General features: G+C 40.4%; 1 protein-coding gene across 4 annotated transcripts in view; it reads left to right on the top strand.

Moving 5' to 3' along the window:
• AKAP6 (A-kinase anchoring protein 6) overlaps positions 1-13,198 on the top strand; it is a 2,898,826-nt gene that overhangs the window by 2,865,412 nt on the left and 20,216 nt on the right. The gene's annotated exons all lie outside the window — the stretch shown is intronic.

Consider the following 13,198-nt stretch of genomic DNA (forward strand, 5'->3'; position numbering starts at 1 on the left):
ACATACGTAAGTTATGTACTGGTCTTAAGCAGGATAAGTCCTATAGTGAAAAATACTGAAAAATTGAGAAGTAGGACATATATTGTTATACTGTTGTGGTAAGGTCTCACACAGCTGTACTTAACCCTGCCATACTGAATTTCCATTGTATGCAGCATGTTTCTGCATGCTGTCGCTATAAATTAAGTTTTACAGATTCAAGGGCACTTAATCAGATATCTTTAGATAGAACACCATGAAATGTCAGTGACATATCAGTCATTCCAAATCTTTAGTCTGAATTTTGATTGGAGTCAAAGTGCAGCACATCTCCATGCAGGGGATGATTCAGTTTGCACCCTCTTAATATTCCTAATAACTATGAAACCACCACACTTCAAAGGAAATGTTATTTCCTGATTCACAGTGACCACACCTTTTAATTGGTGAATCAAAGCTAGTTTCTTAATTTGTGGTGTCCACTCATTTTGGACAGATAATCAATACTGATTTTCTAATCCTTTCCACCCATACCGAAAAATCTGCACTATAAAACCTATCATATTAGCAAGTATCCTGCTGCTGTTTTAGTATTGTTGCTGTTTCCACAAATAAACAAACTGTGTGGACTGTCACAGAAACCCCACTCTATTACTTACTTACTTATTACTTACTTACTTAATTACTTTTTTCACACTTACAGGTGCACACTCATTTGTATTAGCTAATTTGAAACATATGTTTGGTTCATGTTTGCTTTTAAAATGTTCATGCTGAAACTAGAGCAGCAAAATAATCTTTCTGGGAGTCATTCCTCATTTACGTCCTTTTCACATTAAAACCACTACAGCATTTCTTAGAATTTGAACAGCAAAATTATTCATTATGGCAGTTATTTAAAGATAAGCCCATTAAAATATTTTCAAATACTCTCATGTGTCTTTGTCAGTGTCAGCCTGTGGTACCTATAATAAGAAGCTGAATCTCATATTGGTACAGTTATACACTCGGTTTATGTATACATTTTTACATTATATGCATATATATATATATATATATATATATATATATATATATATATATATATATATATACACACACACACACACACACACACACACATGGATCTGTTTTGTGCATTTGTTCAATCTCATTTCACTGAACTGCAGTTAGTATATCTGGCACTGTGTAGAGTACTGTAAGACAAGTAAAAAGTATATTTATTTATTTATTTGTTTCAGTTTGATTACCGGGGAAGTTCACTGGGCCAAGAAGTATGCATTTTCAGTGGAGGCCCGGGGAGAAAAGCTCCAAAGGCAGTACAATCAAAGAATACAATGCATGAGATAAAATACAAAAGAGTGTCCACACTGCAAGTATGCATAGTAATAACACTGTAAATGCAATTTTACAAATAGAATGTCCACACAGCAATAATACAAAGAAGAGCACCGCAAATGATAAGAAAAATACAGCAAAAGTACAAAGAAGAGCACTGCAAAAGCTAAGAAAAACAGCAATTTTTTTTTGTACTAAAGATTTGCAATATTTTCTTCCTTACAGTCAAGGGAGAGTCAGATAAAACCATTTAGCAAGAATTAGAGTGCAGAAGGTGCAGGAGTAGAGGGGCTTAGTTTAGGGAAACCTAGAAATTAAGTAGAGTGAAAGCAAGAACATGTCCATTTTGAAGATAGGTGTAAGAAAAGTTGGGTTTTGAAGTATTCGGTGTTAGGTATGGTTCTAAGAGAAGAAGGGAGAGAGTTCCATTTTCTACCTAGAGATAAGGATAGAAGTTGCTGGTCGGCGGGATGTTTAGGTCTGTGAATGGAGATTAGATTTTGGTGTTCAGATCTTAATGATTGGTTGGGGATGTAAGGAGGAAGGATGTTGGATAGAGCTGGGCATTTTTCTGGGTAGAATATTAATTTATGAGTGGTTGTAATTTGAAGGTAAAGGTGGTTGGGGAGTTCTAACCAGTTTAGAAATTGAAGGGTGAGGCAGTGGTGAGTTGAGGTTTTGGATTTAGTGGCGAATTTAGAGATTTTATTATAGCAAGCTTCAAGTTTAGAGGAGAGGGAGGCGGACAGATTAGTTAGAAGAGGGGCACCATAAAGTAGAGAGGGAAGGAGGTAGGAGGTAGCTAAGGTATGTCTAGAGGATTTAGAAAGAAATAGATTATTCCTGTAGAGCATACCTAACTTTTGGTGTTTTTTTTATGTTTTGTTGTATGTGGAGGTCGAATTTAAGGCGTTCGTCAATGGTTATGCCAAGGAGTTTAGCGTAGGGTACCACTTCTATAGGGGTGTTGGTTTGGCTGAGGATGTTGAAAGTGTTTTTGTCAAAGGAGGCAGCCTTGGTAGGGAGGAAAATTAGTATTTTGGATTTATTGGAGTTGAGGGAGAGATGGTTTTGGTGCATCCTGTTTTCTGTAGTGGAAAAAGCTGTTTGTGTTTTGGAGAGAAGTTCAGAAAAATTGGGGGCGGCACAGACTAAGGTAGAGTCATCAGCGTATTGGATGACTGTTGAGTCAGGGTTAGCAGTGCGAAGGTTGTTTATGAAGATGTTGAAAAGTATGGGACCGAGGATGGATCCCTGAGGAACGCCGGTAGGAGTAGGTAAGAAGGAGGAGGTAGAGTCCTTCCATCTGACAGCCTGAGATCTGTCAGAGAGGTAACTAGAGAACCAGGTAAGAGTATTAGTGGAAAGATTAACGTTGGAGAGGTGGCAGAGTAGGTGAGTGTGGGAGATGGTGTCAAAGGCTTTAGATAGATCTAGCAGAACAGTTGAAACAAAAAGTCCAGAATCTCGGGCTTGATTAACTGTTTCTAAAAAGGAGAGTAGGGCAGTTATGGTGCTGTGGCCGGTACGGAAACCGTGTTGGGTGGGTGTAAGTAACTGATTCTCAGTTAAGTAGGGTAATAGTTGGTGGTGGATACATTTCTCTAGAATTTTAGATATTGGAGAGAGTAGGGCTATGGGGCGGAAATTAGAAATGGAGTTGTTTTTACCTCCTTTATGAAGTGGTAGAATGTAGGCTGAATGCCAGAGTTTGGGTACGTATGACTCTTGTAAGGATTGGTTAATCAGGATGCTAATTGGTAGAGCAATTCCTTCGGCTGCGCATTTGAGGAAGGAGGGGGGAATGTTGTCGGGGATGTTGGAACAAGGCTTTAGTTTGGCTAAGAGGTTTTTTATAAATGTTATGGAAACTGGTTTGGGTTGAAACATAGAGTGACAGTCGTTAGAAGAGTTTAGGAAGTTGGGAGGATTGTTTATAGGGAAAGTTTTGGTTAGCTTGGCTATAGAATCTGTGAAGAAAGTGCTGAAGTGATAGCTCAGTTCCTTGGCAGTTAAACTAGGGTCAGGGCAGGGGTTGTTTCGTGACCCAGGATGGAGAAGAGAGTTAACAGATTTCCAGAATAGTTTTGGGTTGTCATTATTATTAGTCTGAAGTTTCTTGTAGTAGTTTTTTTTTGTCCCAGATAATTAGTTTTTTTACTTGATTGCAGAGTTGGGTATATTGGAGCAAGGCAGAAGACTGTTTACTTTTCTGATAAAGCTTCCAGGATTTGTCTCTGAGATGCATGGTATGTTTTGTCTCTTTGGTCAGCCAAGGAGCAGAATTGGCTTTAATTCATTTGTTCCTAAGGGGGGCTAGGGAGTTAAGAGTATTTAGGAAGATGGAGTTAAAATGATCTACGGCATTGTCGAGGGAGAGAGTGTAAAGGATTTGCCAGTTGATTTGTTTGAATATGTTGGAGAAAATTGTGGGGTTGAAGTTGCTAAGGTTACGAGTTTGGATGTAATGATGTTGGGATTGTGAGTGGTTAGTTGAGCGATGAATGAAGGCAGGGAGATGGTCACTAAAGGAGTCAGGGATAGTTCCTGAAAGAGAGATTTTGCTTGGATGGGAGACTAAAATCCAATCAATGATGGATCCTGGGGGTGGTTTTTGTTAGGTCTGGTTGTCGAATGGATTACTTGGGAGAAGTTGAAAAGGTTGATAGCTAGGGAGGGGGAAGGAATGTTGATTTTGTTCCAATCAGTGTTGATGTCTCCTAGAATAAATGTTTCATATTTTATTTCAGAAGAGGCCCAGTGAAGAATATTCTCCAGGGTAGAGATATTGTCACCTGGGGAGATGTATAAGGAAATGAAACAGATATTTTTATGTTTATTGAGTCGGAGCAGACAAGCAGTTATTTCAGTATTTTCGAAAAGAGGGGTAGGGATTTGCAGGGGAAATTACGGAGAGAAGGTTAGAGTAGATTAGGGCGGAACATCCACCTTTTTTGTTTAATCGGTCACTCCTGAGTATGTTGAAACCTGGAAGTAATATTTCAGAATCAGAGATATGGGGTTTTAGCCAGGTTTCGGAGATGGCTAAGATGTCAGGTTGGTTGTGATTAATCCAAGCATGAACATGGTGAATTTTGTTGTTAAGGCTCTGGGCATTGATAGTGAAGACCTTAAGGGTGCTAGGAGAGGAATTAGGAGAAGAAGGAGAAGAAGGGAGAGGCATATTTAAAGTGGGGAAGGAGGGAAGGAGTTGTTTGTACTGAGGGTGGGGCCAGGGTTAGGGTGAATGTCTCCAGATAAGGCTAGGAAATTATGTGAGATAACTTTATGTTTCTTATGTTTGGAGAGTAGGAAGTTGTTTGGGGTTAGTGGAAATATATAAAAGAGGCTTTTTGTAGAGGAGGAGAGTATTTTGGGATGGAAGAGGTGTAGTAGGTTTATTGAGATAAGGGAGGGGGAAATGGAATGGAAGTGAGTGAGTAGAAGAGGTAGTGGGTAGGAGAGAGTGATAGTTTGTATAGTAGGCAAGTATGGGTGAGTTTTTAAGCGGTAAGAAGTAGTGTGATGGAGAGGAATAAGAAAGATGAGAAGAGAGAAGGGGAGTCTGAGGGAAAAGAGAATTTGGGAGTGCATGTTTGAAAGGGTGGGGTGTGGTAGGAGAAAATAAGAAGGTAGAAGAGAATGGATGTGGAGAGAGGTTGAAGTAGTGGAATATAGAGTAGGAGAAGAGGGAGTAGGGTTAAGTGTAGTGAGAAGTGGGAGGGATAGAGGGGTTGGGGAAGTAAGTGGAGGGTTAAGATTGGTTAATTAAATGAGGAGGAGGGAAAGACTGTGATTGGTTGTAACAAATGGAGGGTGGAGCTGGTGAGGTATAAATGTGGAGGTGCTGGGGGCAGGTGGAATTTGGGGGCAGGGTAGGGGAGCGGAGTGAGCCCGTAGGGCGAACGGAGCGGGAAGAGCCAGAGGAGGAGAAAAGTGAGGAAGACAATCAGTAAAGAGTGAGTAGTCAGAAGGTAAGTTTAACAAGATTAGCAGAGATGTGAAGATGGGGAAGGTAAGTGAAGGAGAGAGAAGGAAGGGTAGTGAGATGTGCAGAGAAGAGGAATTAGAGGGAAGAATGCAAAGGAGAAAGACAGTGGGAGAGGAAGAGACTTCAGAAAGAAGTAGAGGAGGGCTGAGTAAGGAGAAGGATGGCTGTGAGTTCTGGACAGTAGAGAGGGAGAGAGCAGAGGAAGGGAGGTTGGACGGCTGTTGTAGGGGAGATAAAGAGGAGAGGGAAAGAGAGTGGGAACAGAAGAGGTAGTGGAGCGCCACCTAGTGGTCAGTCAGACTGGATTAGTAGAGACCCCAAGGGGAGAATCAGGAAGGGAGCTAATGAGGTTCAGGAAGGCGGTAGGAAGGGCAGGGAGAACTGAAGCAGCAGAGAAGGGGGTAGAGAGAGTAAGGGGGAGGACTAGGAGTGCGAGCAGTAAAGCAGAGGGGGTAGAGGCTGCTGGCTTGTCTGGCAGGGAAGCGTACTGCGACCTAGTAAGATCAACTAATTAATAGTACAGAGTTACAACAGTAAACATACTTTCTTGGATCCTTGAAGTAGAAGGACTCAGAGAGCAGAAGGTCTGATAGTTTCGGGTTATTAGTTCGTTGGAGCTGGTTCTTGGTCAGAGAGTTCAGGAGGGGATTTTCAGCAGGTTAGGGCGGGGTGGGCAGGGGCCCAAGTTTCTTGGATCCTTGAAGTAGAAGGACTCAGAGAGCAGAAGGTCTGATAGTTTCGGGTTATTAGTTCATTGGAGCTGGTTCTTGGTCAGAGAGTTCAGGAGGGGATTTTCAGCAGATTAGGGCAGGGTGGGCAGGGGCCCAAGCTGTAAAAATACTAGGGTGCAGACGCTGGAGCCAGGGAAGCACAGCAGCTGAGGGGTGGAGTAGGGGAAATAAAGATATGCCCTTTTCCACACTGTAGTGTGATCCTGGAGTTAGTACATATAGTTAGGGGGTTGTGGGGGTACAGCCCTGCACATTGAGGGATGTGGGGGGTGTAGCCCCCCCCAGTTAGTTTGAGTACATATTGTTTTCTGGAGAGAGTTAGTCATTGGTGCTGCAACTATGCATGTCTATTATTTAAAATGTATTGTTTTGAAGTTTTTGGTACAATACAATATAAAACAAACAAGGTGGGGGGCTACGCAACCCACCCCCCAATGTGAGGGATGTGCTCCCCCCAACTATATATACTAATTCCAGGATCGCACTACAGTGGGGAAAAGGGCATATACCTTTTGCTTGCCTTACAGTACTCTACACAGTGCCATATATACTAACTGCAGTTCAGTGAAATGAGTTTTCAGTGAAGTGGTCTGGGTGATATGAAATTCAGTAAAATGAGACTAAATGAAACAAAGTAGACCCATATATATATATATATATATATATATATATATATATATATATATATATATATATATGTCAAAAACGTTACCAAATGCATTAGGTGTGGCAATATCAACAGTGCTGTTCATATTTTTCAATAGCCTTCTTTAAAGATGTTGGCAGAAATTAAATCTCTTTATAAATTTATATTTATATGTGTACTATTTCTGCTTCAGAAACAGTGCTGGTTTAATATTTTTAGCTCTACAGATAATTTAATATGCTTCTTTCTTATTTTTAATACTGATAACAAAAGTGAGCAGGAAATTAAAAATATGCTACATGTTAAAATGCGTCTGGGAACACATAGAAGAGTCTAACAGTAGGTTCGGGTAAGATTTTTCATGGTATGCTCCATTAAAATATGATTCATTGTAAGCACCAGACACTTTCTGCCCATAATCTTTCCACCTGCTTGATCCACAGTATTCAAATATAGGCACACCTCCACACACACGCATACACAGACACAAACATAGGCCCCTACATATTAATAATAAAATACAGACATGTCCCTAACCATTTCACATATTAATTCCATTGTAAAATACACGCATACTCACAACCCACACAAGTACATGCATCTTTAATATACTTTCACACCACATTAAAATACACTCTCACAAAAAAAAGTAAGGAAGAAGCTATTATACATGGGGGGTGTGCCGTTACTTCCCCCTGATTTTATAAAACAACCCTGGTAATTACCATTTACAAATAAAATTCTGAGTGTTATTAAGCTTCACAGAGAAGCTGAATCCATATTCAGCCAAGATATCTGTTGCAGTGAAGGTGCTACAGCAAGTAACTCCAACATTCAGAACAACCGAAGAACATTGAATGGGAGAAATATGTGCAAATATGATTTTTATTAATTCTACCAGATGATGAAATAAAAAGCAGTTATATCCAGCAATGACAAGGTAATTATATTTCACAATGGTAAAGTAAATGTGAATGAGTTTTGGCAGTCTTGTCACCTTTTGCATTATCTTTCCTACAGTGAACTGCAGGGCAACAATGAAGAGCACCACACTATACAATAAATGAGTCTGTCAGCTTTACACTTATATTTCCATCCATGACTCATGGTGCTGCACTTTGACAATAGATTCCAGGCATTAGAGAGCTATCTAAGGAGTGATGGATGGAATATTCAGGCATTAGAGAGCTATCTGAGGAGTGATGGATGGAATATTCAGGCATTAGAGCGCTATCTGAGAAGTGATGGAAGGAATATTCAGGCATTAGAGAGCTATCTGAGGAGGGATGGCTGGAGTATTCAAACAATAGAGAGCTATCTGAGGAGGGATGGATGGAACAGTCAGGAATTAGAGAGTTCTCTAACGAGTGATGGATGGAATATTCAGGCATTAGAGAGCTATCTAAGGAGTAATGGATGGAGTATTCAAGCATTAGAGTGCTATCTGAGGAGAGTTGGATGGAGTATTCAGGCATTACAGAGCTATCTTGGAGGGATGGATGGGAGTATTCAGCAATAGCTCAAATTTCCTGCGGTGGGACATGGAAAGTAAGCAGCACCTGTCATCAGAAGACTCACAGTGGAGTCTGGAGACCTCCCAGCAACAATTTCTTTAAATGACATTAGTGATACGTTTTTTTATATCTGTACGCCATGTTTCAGTTTACATGGAGTAAATGTTTGTGCAGGCAAAGGAACAAAGATTCTCAAATGTAAAATAGCTTTCAGTCAAGTATATCAACTTACTCCTGATTACTGGATTTACCAGCTGTTAGTGTAAGCTTGAATATAAGGTAACAGCAAGCCATCATGATCTGGACCCTGAAAGGCAGGTGTAATGATTCTCTGTTGGATATAATGTGTAGATGGCTTGTGCTGTCATAGAGGACTAACTGTAGGCAGCAGCACGCCCTCATAATGTAGTCAGTAAAGGCACTGGATGTTTGTTGCTAAGGCTAGAGTCTTTTTGACTACATAACTTTTTGTCCAATATGGTATGCCTGTGTCTCACAGAGATGGTATACCAGGCATAAAATGCAGCAGTATAAACCATTCACAACTTCTTTTTGGTGCCATAGCCTGACAATAAACGTCACAGAATTCTCTGCCATGATTCTGTTCACCTTGTCACAGCCCCTCCCCAAAAAGCAGTCACTGTCTGCAAAGGTGACACCCCCCCCCCAAAACAGTCACTGTCCACAAAGGTGACATTGCCTGCTAACCAGGGGTGGCATATGACTGTATATGTCACTGTTCATGATTAACTTGTTGTTTTCATAGTGTCTCAGAGTTGGATCCACTGCCAAAATCTGATTGTTTATGCCCAGGAGATTAAGGCTATGGACTGCTGTTGAACTTAGTCCAATTGTCATGTGTTTGATTCCTTTATTCTCCATTTGCGTAATGTGCTATTTGAGCAGGTCACTAAACCCAACAGTGCTATTGTGCTACCCACAAAAAGAGGTACTCATGTCTAGGTGGTTTACTTCATAAAAAAATAAAATAAAATAAAATGGCACACACACTCTCCATGTAGTATTCTTGGTAACTTGCTCTGTTCAAAGATTTTTTTTTGTAATTTAATTTTTGATAATATGACACAACACCCTGATTCAGATATATATTTTTTCATGTTCAAATTCATCTACTGTCTGCAGCTTTAACCCAATGTGCTACATTATTTTCTTTTTTAGATGTAATGAGGGTCTCTGACTTTATTCCAAGCATGCATCTGTTTGTGAGTTTTGAGGGAGTGTAAAAATTCAAGACGAAGCTAAAATTAATGCTGTGACAAAATCATGGACAAATTTTAATAATTTCTCCTACAAAATTAAAAGTCACTAGTGTAAAAGCTTTTGCAGTACTGTACATTTACTGAAGAATACAAGTGTGAAACTCTAATGTTTGGCATTAATGGCTGACTATAATCATCCAAGATTAGCAAGGGCAAAAAAAAGGGGACATCAGGGACATTTTGACAGCACAAGATTTGGTATGTGGTGTGTGTGTGTGTTCGTGCATGCGTGCGTGTGTGCATGTGTGTGTGTATATTGTGTATAGGAGTGTAAATGATGGAGGGTCCTATACTAACACAATTTATCCGCTGTCATTGTTAAGTACCGCAGGGGAAGTCCTGATCTGCTCTTGCAGCAGTTAATGCCAATTCTGAGACAAGCAAATTAGCCAATAATGAGGTCATTCCTCACTGAGGCTATCATGCTGCGGATATAAAAATACAGCATTGTGCAAACAGGGCCTTTTTACTGTAGCCTTAATGAGAGAGCTGGACTTCTTTCTGTATCTCTACAATCTGACGAAAGTAGATGGAGGCGTGAGAGGCAGTGAAAACAGGTAATGGAGTCAACATTGTATAAAAATTCAAGTATGCCTAGAACAGATTTAAAGTAATATAATTAGGCAGTGATAAATAGGCAGGCAAAAAATGTGACATCACTTACAGTAAAAACTTGTTTATCTGGTGCAGAATGGGGAAAAGGGAGCAGGCAGTCCTTTAATATCATCAGCTTCTAAGTTTATGCATTTCAGTACTTTAAAGACTGTGCTAATGCTTCTCAGATGCTTTCCTAAGGTTTGTGTATTTCTTATTTATTGCACATGGATGTGTAAAACTAAATCTGCTCAAAAGATGTTAGATTAATAATATTCAGAGAGAATCAGAATTCTGAGTACAGAACCTTATTTTTCTGGCTTACTGACAAATGAGGCAATGTGTATAAAGTTCAAAGAACAAATTTGTTCACAGATAATAGCTTTACAGCAACAGTGGTGACCCACTGCCATATATTGTCATCATGTATGTATTTATTAGTTTTCCTTTCATTGTTTGCTGTCTTAGGCAGGGTGTTTACCTGTAATGCATATCTTTTGTTATGAAAACTGTATCATATCTTACAACCTTGATAGAGTACCTTTGCATTGTATGCCTTATCTAATGTCATGGTCTAAACAGTAATCCTGCAAAAAAAAAAAAAAAACAGCCAGAGTTGATTCCCAATATGAAACCTCTGTATAGGTAAATGACAGCCAAGTTTTTCTAAACATGTGTTAGCGAAAAGTCTTATAAAACAGTGTCTATAAAATGTAGTATCAGAGTTATTCTGGAATTATGAAACATAGTACTGATTAAGCTGATTTCCTGAATGGCTGTTGTCCTAGCACTGGAATCTGTTTGTTTTTGACATAAATGCCATAATAGTGTTGAAGTAGATAGAATCAGATATCACTTATTGGTTTACAGATTACCTGTTGGTTAAACACTATTGAGGTGTAATGTACAGACGGTTAAATGCTCCAGATAAGTTGTTTGCATTACCTACTGGATTCTTGTAATGTGGGCAGAGAAACAGTTATTGTGTTAGTAATTAAGAAGACAATACACGTCTCTACAATTAGATCAATAATTTTCCTGCTTGACAGATATAAGGAGGGCAGTACAGTAGTATAGAGGTTAGTATTGCTGCATTCCACTGCTTAGTTCTCCAGTTCCATTTCTCAAATGGTGTGATTTCTGTCAGTGTCTGCAGTTCGTATCTATTCACATTAAATTTTGCCAAGTGCTCTGGCTTCCTCCCTTATCCCTTACACAAGTTGATTATCCTTCATATTGCCATAGGCGTGCATTCCATAGGTGAGTGAGTCTGCACGTGATTATATATTGTGAAAGGCTGGCACTCAGCCAAAGATTAGCTTTTTTCCTTGTTCACATTCACAAACTCTGAAATGGATAAGCAGGACTTTATAAAATGTAATACTTTTATCTGACTAAAAAGAAGCATACATGTACTGTGGGCATGCCTTTAAATCAGTATGTGACCGATCGGATTATACTACTACAAATCCTGCGATTCAGAAAGGCTTAGCGGGCTGGGAAAGCCTTAGCTTGATAGTGATGGTTTTTACAATCAAATTAAGCCATTCTGATTCAGGCACTGCCCTATGACTGAGGTTTCCCACTTGTGGGGACCTCAGTGTTGATGGCAGTCTAGCATATGGTTAACTAGGAAATGTTGATGGCACCTGATTTGGTCTGCAGAGTGGTTCAGAAAATTCCTCAGCAAAATTTTACTCTAGGAAGAAAAAGTGACATCCATGGGAGTTCTGACAGTATGGGTAAGTTCAGCAAAGATGTGGGGGAGGGGTTGGTTTGTGTGTGTGGGAGGGCATGACTGAAGTTACAAGAATGGGTTTGTGTGTGTTTCTGCCTGGATGATCACACTGGGTGGGCAGGGAGCGGGGGGTGTGGGGTAGTTAGGTATGGAATCAAGAGTCTGCACTGATTCTAAAGACAACCACAAAGCATTCTATAGCTATATCAAGAATCTCAATAGCAACACTCAGATCTGCTCTGAGTTACAGCACAATGGCACTAAATATACAGAACCAACTGATATTGCCAACATCCTGGCAGATACGGTCAGTGCTAACTTTAGCCCTCTCTCACCCCCTAAAGGGCCCATCTCTATACCGGAAGAATGCAAACTTCCTGTAATCATGGCTGCACAAGTAAAAACCACACTCTCCAAGCCAAGAACACAGCATCCATGGGACCTGACAACATCCCAGGCTGCATTCTACATGAACTACAAAACGAACTGGCACCCCACCTAAGCACCATGTTCAATCATAGCCTCACCTCAGGCTTTGTGCCCACTGAATGGCACACAGCAATGATTATCCCACTCCACAAAGGGGGAGCCACCACGGACCCCAGTAACTACTGCCCCATTAGCCTGATGAGCCTGGTCTGTAAGGCCATGGAATGTGTCATCATGGAACTTATAAACAAAGACATTGGTAATCTCCAGACTCTGGACCCCACGCAGTTTGGGTTTGTAAAAGGCAGATCATGTCTCCTAAACCTGATAAACTTCTTTGAAGCAGTCACCAAAGCCGTAGATGAGGGTAAGGTGGTTCACACAGCCTATCTAGATCTCGCCAAGGCTTTTGACACCATCCCTCACTCTGGAATTATAGATAAACTCACTAAAGTAGGTATAAATCACTATGTCACAAGATGGGTTGCCAACTGGCTCAATGCAGAACTTACACTGTTAAAGTAGCAGACTCCAAATCCAACTTTAGACCAGTGACAAGTGGAGTACCACAGGGTTCAATCCTGGGTCCTCCCCTGTTTGGTATCTACTTCTGTGAAGTACAGGCTAACACAGAAGGTCTTTGGCTAACGAAGTTCACAGATGACTGCAAACTAGGAGCCATGATCGAAACTCCTAATGATGTGGACATCCTACAAAAGAGCTTCACTGAGACAAATGCCTGGTGTCAAAGCCATGGCCTCAAGCTCAATGCCAAAAAGTACATTGTCATCCCCTTTGGTAAAAACTCTGTACCCATGAACTACTACATAAGTGGTAGTCTACTTAACACTGAAAGTGTGATAACAGACCTTGGGACACAGGTGGACAGTAGTCTCTCCTTTGATAATCACATTGTCACAGTAGCCAGGAAATCCTTCTACGTGGCACACCTCATCAC

This window comes from Protopterus annectens, chromosome 6.part0 (genome assembly GCF_019279795.1).
Source record: "Protopterus annectens isolate FY-2018-M chromosome 6.part0, PAN1.0, whole genome shotgun sequence".
Classification (NCBI taxonomy): domain Eukaryota; kingdom Metazoa; phylum Chordata; order Ceratodontiformes; family Protopteridae; genus Protopterus; species Protopterus annectens.